Source organism: Vollenhovia emeryi, unplaced genomic scaffold (assembly GCF_000949405.1).
Source record: "Vollenhovia emeryi isolate VEMERY1.0 unplaced genomic scaffold, V.emery_V1.0 DF939187.1, whole genome shotgun sequence".
Taxonomy (NCBI): Eukaryota; Metazoa; Arthropoda; class Insecta; order Hymenoptera; family Formicidae; genus Vollenhovia; species Vollenhovia emeryi.
Window position 1 is genome coordinate 1,145,144 of NW_011967179.1, and position 13,225 is coordinate 1,158,368.

The following is a 13,225-nucleotide window of genomic DNA, read 5'->3' on the forward strand; positions in this document are numbered from 1 at the left end:
AAAATTTCTGGTTGAATATGGACGAATCAGATAATTCCTTTAGGATTTACCAGAATTCCTTTAGGATCTGTAGGATTACAGGAATTCTGGTAAATCCTAAAGGAATTCTGGTAAATCCTAAAGGAATTATCTGATTCGTCCATATTCAACCAGAAATTTTTTTCAGTGCGTGTAATATAATAATGCAATTACAATCTCTCTCAGGCGATTGATACCAATATATTCGTAGACCCTTATCTGTTCTCCAGCGGTTTGTCATTTAGCGAACAGTTACGATCGCAATGCGAGAAATGCTGCATTCATCCACCCTGGCGAAGCAGAACGACCGTTACATCGTAAAGCCCACCGCACAGAAATTTACATAAGTGCATAAGCGCGGCGTATAAGCGTCTCGACTAATGAAACGCTCAAAATAAATTCTGCGCAACAATACGGTGGCTCGCGTCGAGCGTCTCATCGGACCAGGGCGCTTGTACGCTACGCCTGTTACTGTTATGTCAATTTGTGTGCGGCGGCCTTAAGTTCTGCCAAGTCGGCTGCTCTTCTGCATCGACGACCAAAGAAAGAACACCACGCATGAGCGTCTCTAATATGCCCCTCGTTCGCGATCGTTCGGAAAGTTGTTGCGTATTTCTCGATAAAAGCACTTCCCGAACGCTCGAGTGAAATGTACTCATTTAGAACGGATTGCACCAGTCGTCAATTAGCGTTAATCGTGGTTAATTTTCTCCGCACACGTTGCACGCATACAGCGTGCTGGAACCATGATCTAGCAGGGGATTAGGGAGTAGCTAATCAATGACCGACCGAAGCTAATTAATATATAGAGATTTTCAAGTTTAATCATCGTCCCAGTGTTGCTTCGCCGCGATATATCTTTAAGCATTTAATTAATTTTTTTTCAGCCAAAGTTTTTCACGCGTTTATTAAGATTAAGAGCCTCGATAACACAAGATTGTAATACATATCTCACCTCACGTGTTTATAAAACTAAATCTAATTAGCCGATGAGATTTTTTTTGCGGAAAAGAATCATCTCCGAACAATCGTTCGAAGGTTTTCAGAAAAATTCAGGAGATCATTTCAGACGGATGATATTTCAGTGCTATCCATGATTGACGGAAGCGCGATCGATACCGTAATGTTCGGGTACTAACCGGAAGTAAGATCCACGTGTATCGTGCATCGCAGAGCCGTCAGAGAGAAGGAGAAAGGAGACAAGGGACGACTTTATACTTTCCTAGCAAGCGACTCAATAAATCGATCACGTAAAAGAAACGTATAACGCAACGGGTTTTTTTTGCATATTCATGCATGGACATTAGTTTAAACGAATTCATTGGCAGCCTCTGATTTGACCCATTTTGTGCGTTAGTCTTTTATCACGTTATTAAAATTTTAGAAAAGCAAAGGACATAAACGGGATTTTTCATAGAATAACAATTGCTGAGCGGACTCCGTTTGCCAAAGCAGCAAAGCTCTCTGTGGATCTTTCGTCGTGTTTCTAATTAAGACCTCGATTAAATTTGATGGGAGTCGATATTAAAAGCGCGAGACTACACTCTTCGGATTACACACGTAGCCGTATTTGGCTGTAACGTTTCATTGAATCAGCATTGCGGAAAGGGCGAAAACAATGAGTCAACTTTTCTATGAAAACGACCAATCACTTTCGCATAGGAAGAAGGAAATGTCTTTTGCGACATACGTCTACGTCAGGGTATCAATTCTGTACCTTACACTATAGTGAAGATGCCAAAAGTGAATAGCTTCGCCTCTCTCTAGCCGTCACCTCAGAAAGAGACAAAGCTGCTCACTTTTAGCATTTTCACTATATTGTAAGATACAGAATTGACCCTCAGAACGACCGATTCAACATTCTCCACTCTGAGAAAAATTTTCATCGGATAAACCAATTAAACAAGGGGAATGTTTAAAAAAAATCGACCAAACTGGCAAAATTGATGTTTATTTTAGTCGTTTCGACCCCTTTATCGGGTCCTTTTCAAGTACAGTCTAAATTGTGCAAATACAACTGAGTTTTCTTCGAGATGCGCAAACGTACGGTTGCCACTTGGAATTTTTAGAAATAGACGTCACCATTATAAATCCACTGACTACCGAGACGTATGTGATATTATGAATTTGCCACCGCAGACTCATGAACCCGTTCTGTTTCGGCATAAATTAAAATGTTCAGTCAACTTTAGATTGTACTTGAAAAGGACCCGATAAAGGGTTCGAAACGTCGTGACTAAAGTAAACATCAATTTTGCCAGTTTGGTCGATTTTTTTAAAAAATTCCCCTTGGTCGATTACCACTGGCGACAAGAAGCTGCTCAAATTTCCGATAAAATTATGGATACAGCCGACGAAATTCGATTGGAAAAACCGGTCACATTTTTCATCGGATGTACGATTTGATCGGATATATCCGTTTGTTATTACGTAATTGAATTAACCGATTATATTTAGTCGGACGTTTTTCTCAGTGCAGCGGACACGTACAACTCTGGACCGGTTACGAGGCATTTGCCTGGCCATCGTCACCGCCGCTCGCGACGATCCCCCTTTCCCGACGAGAAAGCTCAATAAAAAGCACCGGGTGGCGAACACGATCTCACCGCATCTAAAATCACCCGGCGGTCCTCGTGATTGTATTAATTCACTTGACGGAATACAGAATACGGGACGCAGGGTGTATACAGATGCCCCGGGAGTTTGCGTGTGGATGTATTGTCTTCTCGGCTCCTTTCTCGCATTAGCATAAGAATTCAGCGTGTGCCTGATGCGCCTATCAATCGGATCCTCCCCCCCCCTCTTCGCGGTCCCCCCCCCTCCTCTCTCTCCCCCTCTGATGAATCAAGACTTAAATCTTGCACCATGATCAGCCGGCAGTCCGAATGTCGAAACGTCGTCATCATCGATCGAAATCTGAAACACGTTGGCCCGTAAAAACCGACAGCTTTGGCCTCAAATGGCCGACACCTCGGAAAGTACAACGGCATTGCGACACGCGAGGATTGATCTTATCACGACTGGGAACTCCTAATGGTCGCATTAACCGACAAGATTTTGCCGGAATTGAATATCAGCGGCGAAGAGATGTGTGCGAGAATGACCGGAAGACCGCGACGTATATAGCAGAGAGTTACTTGTCCGCGTTAAAGAGCGACGAAGGCACAGATAATTTCAATCGAATTTTAATCACGAAACCTTACAGAATTCTAGGCGCCTGTGCTGTTTTAAGTAACAAAATCTACCGTGCATTTTACAGCTTTCAGTCTCGTCTATAATTTTTCTGCTTCCTCCAGGTAGCGAGCGTAGCACGCTGATAAATATATAACACGGCGCGAAGTATATTAAAATAAATCTCTGCCACGTGATACGCGAGGAAACGTTGCATACGGGACGTAGATAAATTCTAAAGTAACGTTACGCGAGCAAGTAAGCCAGCGTGAGTTTTTCGGAGCGATTTCCAAGCTCTTTGTCGTACGGTACGTGTCACGTGGGGTGCCCTTGCCCAAATTAAGAGTCAAGGCTCAGAGGACCGGGAGGGCCGAGTCGTTTCGGGCCGCCGAGTGCGCGTCGCGAAGTCGAAGTGAGGAGCGAAAAGATCGACGATCCAGTGGCTCCGGTCCCAAGAACAGAAATTGTTACGTGCCCGCTCCGGCAGCGTGATCCGAATGCTCATGCGAGTGGCGATCGGCCGCGGTCATCCAGAGCCGAGAGGAGAGACTTCACGAGAGTCCCGTAGCGTTACTCAAGCGCGGAGGAGCTTTCTTCGACGGACGCGCGCACGCACACACGTATAATACACGCACGCGTGAGCAGTGCCGTAGCCAACGGTGAAAAGTATATCCCGAGCGATATTACGTATTACCGCAGGCCCTACCGCGTGCGTGTAGATTAATAATTACAACGACAGAGACGGGAACGCGGCGATCATACAACGCGGTGGGAAAAAAATATCCGTAAGGTGGTAATCTATCTCGCGCGCGTTATCCGCTCCCGTGCCTCATTGAGAATTTCGTTGAGATAAGCGAACCGCTATTGCGTTAGCGGCGGCTATTTGTCACGGAGTTTTACGTGAATTACGACCGGTGTTCATAGCGACATAGCCCGACCTTAACATTCAAGATCATCTCCCTAAGTAGCACAGTGCATTGGCTAAACATTGGTTAAATATTGGTCCAATGTTGGTTGTGTTACATAATAATTACACAATATTAGATTTATATTGGAAGTGCATTCGCCAATATTTAACAATGTAGTAAGAATATTAGATCAATATTGCTAAATAAACATATTGGCTAAATAAGAGAAGGCCATCTTACAATATTGGACCAATATTGGGATTCACATTATTTCCCAATATTGCGCCAATACATTGTGCTACTAGGGTAGGATCAAATTCGATCTTGAGACACTGTACGGTCGTTTTGTTGGTTGAACGAAGTCTCGTGCCAGACGTAAAGACAATATTGGTCCAATATTGATTATATTAGAAATACTTTGGCCAATATTGTCCAACGTAAAGCCAATATTGTTCTTGGAATATATGCAAATATTGCACGATAATAATTATATAATATTAGATTTATATTGGAAGTGCATTGGCCAATATTTAACAATGTAATAAGAATATTAGATCAACATTGCTAAATAGACATATTGGCTAAGTAAGAGAAGGCCACCTTACAATATTGGACCAATATTGGGAATACTAGATTCACATTATTTCCAAATATTGCGCCAATGTATTGTCCTACTAGGGTAGGATCAAGCTCGATCTTGAGACACTGTACGGCCGTTTTGTTGCTTGAACGAAGTCTCGTGCCAGACGTAAAGACAATTTTGCAAGAGGGGCAACCACTAGCTAAAATGTTGTCCCACCGATTGCACGATTTCATTAGATTACAAATAATTTCATCTAATTGCAAATCGTTGTCTTATATGCACGTTTAAAAATAGGCGACGTTGTTAAGAGCTGTTAGATTTCCTCAAGACATTATATCTTTTTGATTATTTGCTTGTAGAGGTAACTTCAATTAAGATTGTAATATTCGGCTAGGTAGAAAACATGTTTCCTCACTTCCCACTTTTCCCACCAATCTAACCGTGGTCTTGACGAGAAGTAATTTTGCATTTGTATCTACTGTTTATTGTTCTCTAAATTTGCGCGCAAAGGTGTGTCAACTCACTATCCTAACAGCAACTACTTCAGTCTTGTTATGAAAAAAATAGTACGCGGTTATAGGCGTAAACAAGTTGAGAAAAGGTTCAAATTTAATGTTCATCGTCTAACAAGTGAAGAAACTTGAAAATAAAGGCAAAACGATTACATGGAGCTTTCGTAAGGATTCCATAATGCTCTCGGAGACACTGTCCCATGATTACATCAAGCGATTACATTACCCCCTTGCAATTTTGAACATATAATCGGACCAGGAATACCACCCTGAGTGTTACATAATTGTTTGTGTCACGGAGACACTCTTCAAGTCCACAGAGGGTAGACTATAGCGATCTCGTGTGTTCGGGGCGCGAAAGCAGCTAATCACGTCGCTACGCACGTCAAAAGGCGATTGTCCGTCCACGCGGAAGCAGAGAGCCCACGGCTCTCTGCATCTATCCCTCGATCACCTCTCGCTCGCAGGACACGTACTCGTCGTGTCCCCGTACACGTCCTCGCGTATACGACGCGCACGGTATGTATCGCCGCGCCGCCGCGCCACGCCGCGCCGGTGCGTGTACGCGTCCTCTCGGTGTACGCGACTCGCCACGGACGGTGCGTGATGCCGAAACGGTCGACCGGGATGTCGGACGGGAATCTGCGCGCCGGCAATATCGAGGGCAGGCTTTCGCGAGGAATTTAAAGAGCAGATCGATCGTAATCTCCGGCACGCCCCGGGTCTTCTCGAACGCGCCCGCTTTCGATCGAGCTGCTGCCTGGCTTATCCTCCTCGAGTTGTTCGGATCGGATAGGCGAAACATTATCTCGATTAGTAAAATTGACAGCGTTAAAGATTACGAGATTTCTCAGAAAAAGATAGCGTATTTTTTTTACTCAAGTTGCACTTCATTTTCATAGAACATTAATACTGATGCGATATTAGTAAATTTACAAAATAAATATTTGGATTAAATTAATTTTAAACTTTAATTTTTATCCTAAGAAGTTATTTATTAAAAATTAATTATTTTAAACGTTATTTTTAAAAAATGTTAGAAAATTCATTGTAACGACTTTGGTTTTGTCCGAGAGCTTCATTCAGTTAGAAAACTTTTAAGAGTATAAGATACAGTTTTTGTACGTTTTTATCATTCTTTCAGATTCCCTTATTGTACTCTATTTATTGTCACATATGAAAAGAAGTAAGTTCTTATAGATAGAGATATTGTGTCATATCGTGAAACGAACGGTCGTAAATTATACATCGGTTATCGATCATCGTTTTATTTCTGTTGTTCCTCCGATTTGGTACCAATAAATTTCACTTATAAAGCGACCACGTGACCGAACTGTTTTTTAAAACACATTTTCGCCAACAACGTTGTGGTCAAAGGGAGTCTCGCGAGTACGAATGAGCATACTTCGTCGCAACGCTGAATCGTCGCTGAATACGACGATTTGTCCTTTCGTTTAATGCATGGGTATTTAATGCGTTCTACTCACCAAACAGGTAGACGCTTTTATGAATGCGACTGGCATTGCCTGTGGGTGAGACCGCCGAATATGGATGACGGCCGAAGATGACCGGGAGCGATGAGACTGCTTAGCGAATAAGGACGTGACGTAGCCGCAGCTTGACCTATAAGGCAAACGGATTTGCTGTTAATAGTCAATATGCATTAGACAAACAATGAGCGGATCTTCGGGCCGCACACGATGCCGACGGTTTTTTTCCCCCTGCGACGTTGCAGGGATTTCGAGCGGCGAGAGCTACAATTACAACTACAAATCGGAAACTGTAACAATTATGTAACTCCTTACTTTGTAAATAGCAATTTGCTCGTTGAGCAAAAAGTGCTCAATTGCATCTAACAATAAGAAGAAAAAAATACAGAGATACGGAAAGAAATATCTACATATGGAAATAAGAAACGCAAACGAGTGCAAATATCGATGCAATGTGCAACAGTAAAAAATGAGAGAGAAGGCAGTTGTAAATTTTACTTGCTACGATATATATTACATTTTGCACAAACAAAAATTATAATACTCTTACTTTAGACATTCATGTATGAGTTATAATAAATCAAGAAATACATGTGGAAAGAAAGACTCATACAGCTGAAGTTAGGCGATGTTCGCTCCGTCTTTTATTCGCGCCGTTAAACTTTTCAGACAAATTATGGATGACACATGTGTAACGATCTATAACCAATCTAACAGCTAGCATTAAGCAGTCAATGAGATAATAGAGAAAATTTTGGGGAAATTTAACAGAAAATTGATCATGATTCTCGACTCGGGAACGTCGAGTTCAGACACGAAAGTTAAAGACGATGATTATAAAATAAAAAATTCCAAGGTAAATACATATATATTAGTTTTTTGTCGATTCTAATCCGATCGTTTCTGGCACCACAATTGTTATTCCTCCACAAATTATTGCATTTGATTATTCAACTAAAATTTCAATCCAGACAATTACTGTAGAATACAAAAAATAATCGGTATACTTTTAACATTTGATTTAAACAATTAACTGAAAATGTCTCTTGTTCTTTATATTTCTTTCAGTTGAAGACGCTGTACTTAGGTATAATATGTTTCACTACAAACTGTCTAAGCTCGATCGCCCTGGAAGCCGGTTCGCGCAGTTCATCTCGTTCTATTTCGCCGAGACCTGCGGTTTTTAACAATTTATTCCGCCGCAATTACAGTAACTGAGCTCCAGCTTCGCACGAGTAATTAACGTGAGCGCGATGATGGTAGAAAATAATTTGTGATCTTGCTCGACGCAGACTTGAGGATTAAGATAATGGTGGGGGACGTGCTTGCGGCGTTGGTGTCAACAACGATGCTAACAATCGGCAATACGTATGGAATTCCGTATCTTTACCTGCCATGGCTCGTCAACACTATCGAAGGGATGGCTTTTCACGAGGTGCCAGCTCTTTACGAATTGGCGCATACCGTACTACCCAATGCAAACTTGCCCACGGGATTATTTATGTTTCTAACGCTGCTTCTATTCGGTAAGACACTGAAAAATGCGCGGTTAAGATTGTGGAACCTCATTCGCGAATATGACGAGACATTATTTAATTCCAACTCATGTGCGAGTCCTGAAGTCGAAAACAGATTTTATCGAAAGCTTCTAATGTCGAGGCTCGCCTCACGCTAACGTTGCAAATTGTAAATATATTTCTAGCATTAAGTCCATGTTAGACTACGGATTGAGATTAGCTTGAAATTTTACCAATCGGAGTAAAGTTTACTAATCTCAAGTTTGGCAAATTTTACTCCGATTGGTTTCAATCTGATCTCAATCTCGACTCGTAGTCCGATACGGGCTTTAATGTTAGCTGGAAGTATATGCAAAATACTACGTTCAAATATTTCTCCATTGTAACAGCGTGAAATTAGATTGTCAAATTTGAAAACTAATTTACGATTTTTTAATCGATAAGGCTGGATAATTTATAATTATGACTAAATTTTACCTTTCAGTGGAAGAACTGTGCATCTGGAAGGACGTTGTCGCGAAATTCCAACGTTGCTGGACAAAATATAATAAAAATAAACAGAGAAGAGATGCAAAACCGACGGAGATGGCAAATAAAGAATTATACGACGAAGTTAAAGGAAGCCTCGCCGAAAACATAGTCGAGCGAAAATCAACAGACGAAAGAGAGCGAGACTCTACAGCTCATTTCAATGAATCTAACAATCATGGTGTCACAGAGTCTGTTGCAAAAAATGTGAAAGACAACGTATCGATTAAAAGTCGTCGTAGCAAAGGCCCGTTTACGGAGGTGACTGGCTAGATCGGTTAATCGAGTTTTCTTAAATGGAAAGTTCAATCGTGAATCGCGATTAGGGAATATCGAATTCTGATATAACAATCAAAGGTTAGGTAAAACTTTTTTAAAATCAAAAGTGAATGTGAAATTAATTTAATAATGCATTAAAATGCGATGCGCGTTAAATTAATTTCAATGCCCTCCGATCAGCAAAAATGCTGACTGCTGTAAAATGCAATTAAAAATTAATAAACGATTAGACGAAGGAGACTAATCCTGTAATAGCGCCATTAAACGTGCAAATTATGTGTAAGCTCAATTTTAAGATTACTTTGATATGAAAATCGCATTTTACCGAAACATGAAAACATGTTGCTTCGATTTCGTAGGAGAATACGAGTCTCGAAATGGATTACAATTTATTGTAAATCTATGCGGACAGTCAAATTTTGATATTTGTTTCTTGCCTTTTACAGTACCGTATCGTATTTTCCTTCGTTCATATCGCCGTTTTCTCTGAAAAATGCAGAATATAAATTTTGCAAGTAGCAACGAGCACCGCGCGCATACATCGTTCCACGATTACGTTGAGAATGTCGTAAGGAAGCGATTCGACAACCTCAATGAGGTCCAGTTTCACCAACGCTGTTTAACTTTGAGCTTAGCTTAATCCGTTCTTTGTCTCCAACTGTTACTTCAGAAAGAGACAAAGCGTGAATCCCAGCGAGAGATGATTCGTCGATCGCCGAGGGGGAAACCGCTAACCAAAATCTTGTACACCAATGCCCACTAATGCCCAGTGGGCATTACTTTATCTTATTATCTTCTTTTATCGTATTTATCTTGTTTTATCTTATTTTATCTTACTGTACCTTATTATATCTTATTTTATCTTTATAATGCCCCAGCAAGACGTAATGCCCAAAAAATGTCCTAATAATGCCCAGTAATGCCGCAAATATGTACACCACAATGCCCTCAGCGGTTTCCCCCTCGTCGATCGCTGTCGAGTCGACGTCGATTCGACGGTGTCGATGTCGATTCGACATCGTTTCGACATCGATCGACGAGTCATCTCTCGCTGGGTTTAAACTTGTATGATTGAAGTTAAGCGACGTTTAGCGAAAAGCTTAAGGCCCGGTTTCACCAACGCTGTTTAACTTTCAGCTCAGTTTAATTCATTCTTTGTCTCCTTTCGACTGTTACTTTAGAAAGAGACAAACGTGAATTAAATGAATTAAACTAAAATGAAAGTTAATCGACGTTTGGTGAAATCTGGCCTAAGGCACCAACGCCACGAAATTTTAACTTTAGCTTAATTCACTTTTCGTCTCTTTCTATTTCCCTTAGAAAGAGACAAAGAGTGAACTGAGCTAAGGTTAAAGTTAAGCGACGTAGAAACCGGGTCTAAAGCCTTGTGTCCACGATGCTAGAACTTGGTCCAAGTTTTAGTTCCGAGAAATATACAGCCGATCAACTTGTAGCTTTTATGGAATAGCTGCAAGTTGATTGGTTACATATTTCTCGAAACTAGAACTTGGACCAAGTTCTAGGATCATGGACACAGGCCTTTAGGCCCTTTAACCTTAGCTTAATTCGTTCTTTGTCTCTTCCCAACTGTACTTCAGAAAGAGACAAACCAGAATTAAACTAACGTTAATTCTGGTTTGTCTCTTTGTAAAGTACAGTTGAGAAGGGACAAAGAATGAATGAAGGTTAAAGGGTCTAAGGCCCGGTTTCGTAAGATTAAAGTTAAGCGACGTTTGGAGAAACCGTACCTAAAAGAGGTAAAATAGAGGCGAGAGACGATCGTTACGACATACCGATGAATCGTTGCAACAACCGCCCGTCCAATGATTCACACGGCACTCCCAATGTACGGCTCGCACGTCACGACTGGGGCGTCGAGACCCTCGCCCGGGGGATTCCAGATCAGGCGCGTCTGATTAAGAGAGAATTTCAACAATTGACTGCGAGGAATTTAGACCCTGTCTTACCGTGGATGCTGCTCCATGCTGCCCCTCGAGAATTGCCAGGTGAGAGACGCTCTTTCCGCCGCCGATCGAGGAGACGGGGACGCGCGGCGACATTGGCGCTGAGCGACAGCCGCGGACAACGATCGCCGGCGATCAATCAACGCTGCGGATATTAATTAACGGCGGCGTTGCGACGCCGCGCACTCGACTTCCGCCGTTTATCGGCACGCGCTTCAGCTCGCGTGGCTGGTTCTCCTCTTATCATCTCACGCGAGTACGTGCGTGCCAAACGCGAGACGATCTTCGCTTCGCGACTCCGAGGATTCGACGCGGCGGGAAACGGGCGTTCGCGCATGCGCGCGCCGCGCATCGCCACCGCCGCGCTTCTTGCCGGCTTCCCGACGATTAATCCGACGATCCGTACGACGACCGAGCGCGCGCGTTCGACAGCGATCTTCCAAGTGCGAACTGTACAGCCGCGTCACGAGAGTGTGATATTTACCTGCCGCGCGATTCATTTTTGACACGAGGATGAGATTTACACGCGAAGCGAGTCCCACCTAGCCTCGAATCGGCCTGTGTCGCGGCGCGAAACTAACCGGGCGCATGCGCATGCGCATTCAAGTTCGTGGAGCATAGAAAAACTAGAAGTAATGACGCGTGGAAGAAATGAGCAATACAATCAATATGGAGAGATAAGGCCGGTATTCATAGTCAGATATCCAGGACCGCCTTGAATTTATCCAAAGATGCTGTACGGAACATTTTATTGGCTGTCGAGTATCTAAAGGTAATCTTAAGACGGTCTTGAATATAAAATGACTGAGGCCGGTATTCATAGTCGATTCTTATTTCAAAATCATCTTAAGAGGCTCCCCATGACATTTACTAATAGCGAATTCGCTTGCACTCATTGTCAGTGCGCACTAGTGCAAACAACCAAATTCACTCAAAGTTAAATATAAGAATTGACTATAAACTAGCCTTACCTCTGGTCCACAATCTTGCTTTCAGTAAAGCCCGTATCAGACTACGGATTGAGATTGGAATTAGATTGAAATTTGACCAATCAGAGTAAAGCCCGTATCAGACTACGGATTGGGATTGGGATTAGATTGAAATTTAACCAATCACAGTAAAGTTTACTAAGCTCAAGTTCAGTAACTTTTACTCTGATTGGTCCAATTTCAATCTAATCCCAATCTCAATCCGTAGTCTGATACAGGCTTAAAAGTTACTGAAAGTTACTTGAGATTAGTAAACTTTATTGTGATTGGTTAAATTTCAATCTAATCCCAATCCCAATCCGTAGTTTGATACGGGCTTAAGTGCCAATCTACAATAGAGATTTAAATCCTAAGCCTTAAGAAATTGACTAATCACAGTCGCGCATTCTACTCATACTTGACCGTGATTGGCCAATTTCTTAAAGCTCAGGGCTTAAATCATCTATTGTAGACTGGGACTAATGGCCGATTTTTTCACTTCCCGATAAAATTATCCGGAGGTTAATCTCAAGTTTTGGCCAATCACGTGCATGGATCTGGTAGTTATTTCCCGTTTAACTTTAACCGTAACATAACTGGATGTGAAGAAATCGGGCATAAGCTGCAAGCTTTAAGCCGTAAGAAATTAACCAATCACAGACATTTATTACCCTCACTCTCACCTGTGATTGGTTAATTTCTTACGGCTTAAGGCTGGATTCACATGGAGCGTAACTTGCGTAGCGTAACCTGCGTATCACCAATCACAGAACTATTTCAACGGAATTATTGAAACGGTTCTATCAGAATGACCCTATGATTGGTGATACGCAGGTTACGCTACGCAAGTTACGCTCCATGTGAATCCAGCCTAAGGCTTATAGCTTAAGCCAACGGCACACGATACTATTTTTCCTACTAGATTGCTTACGAGAGCCAATCAGAATGCAGAGTTTTCGATCAGGTGACTCAAAGCTGTATCCTGATTGGCTCTCGTAAGCATAGACATATATGTCTATGCTCGTAAGTGATCCAGTAGGAAAAATGGTATCGTGTGCCATTGGCTTTACTTAAAGCAAGATTGTGAACCAGGGGTAATTGGCATCAAGGCTGCTTTCGCGAGAAAATCAAAATGATCCAGATTAAAATGATTGGTCAAATCTGGAATTTCATTGAATAAAATTTCAATGTGATGCTATGAAATTTCAGATTTGACCGACTATAGTAGTCTGTTTTTTATTGCTGCACTCCTGAACTAGTGCACACTGGTGCAATGAGTTGGAATGA

The 13,225-nt window shown here is 42.0% G+C and overlaps 1 protein-coding gene across 3 annotated transcripts in view; it reads right to left on the reverse strand.

Annotated features, from left to right (window-relative positions):
- LOC105562509 (ras-responsive element-binding protein 1) overlaps positions 1-11,221 on the reverse strand; it is a 139,047-nt gene extending 127,826 nt beyond the window's left edge. The window contains exons 1-2 of one of the 3 annotated variants that reach the window (XM_012013413.1): positions 10,974-11,221; positions 6,680-6,815 (exon numbers count right to left, since the gene is read on the reverse strand). The gene's annotated coding sequence lies outside the window, so the exon portion shown is untranslated. Of the gene's footprint in view, positions 1-6,679; positions 6,816-10,799 lie in introns of all 3 variants that reach the window. The other 2 variants (XM_012013412.1, XM_012013415.1) reach the window with 2 other exon arrangements.
- Between the last annotated feature and the right edge of the window lie 2,004 nt (positions 11,222-13,225).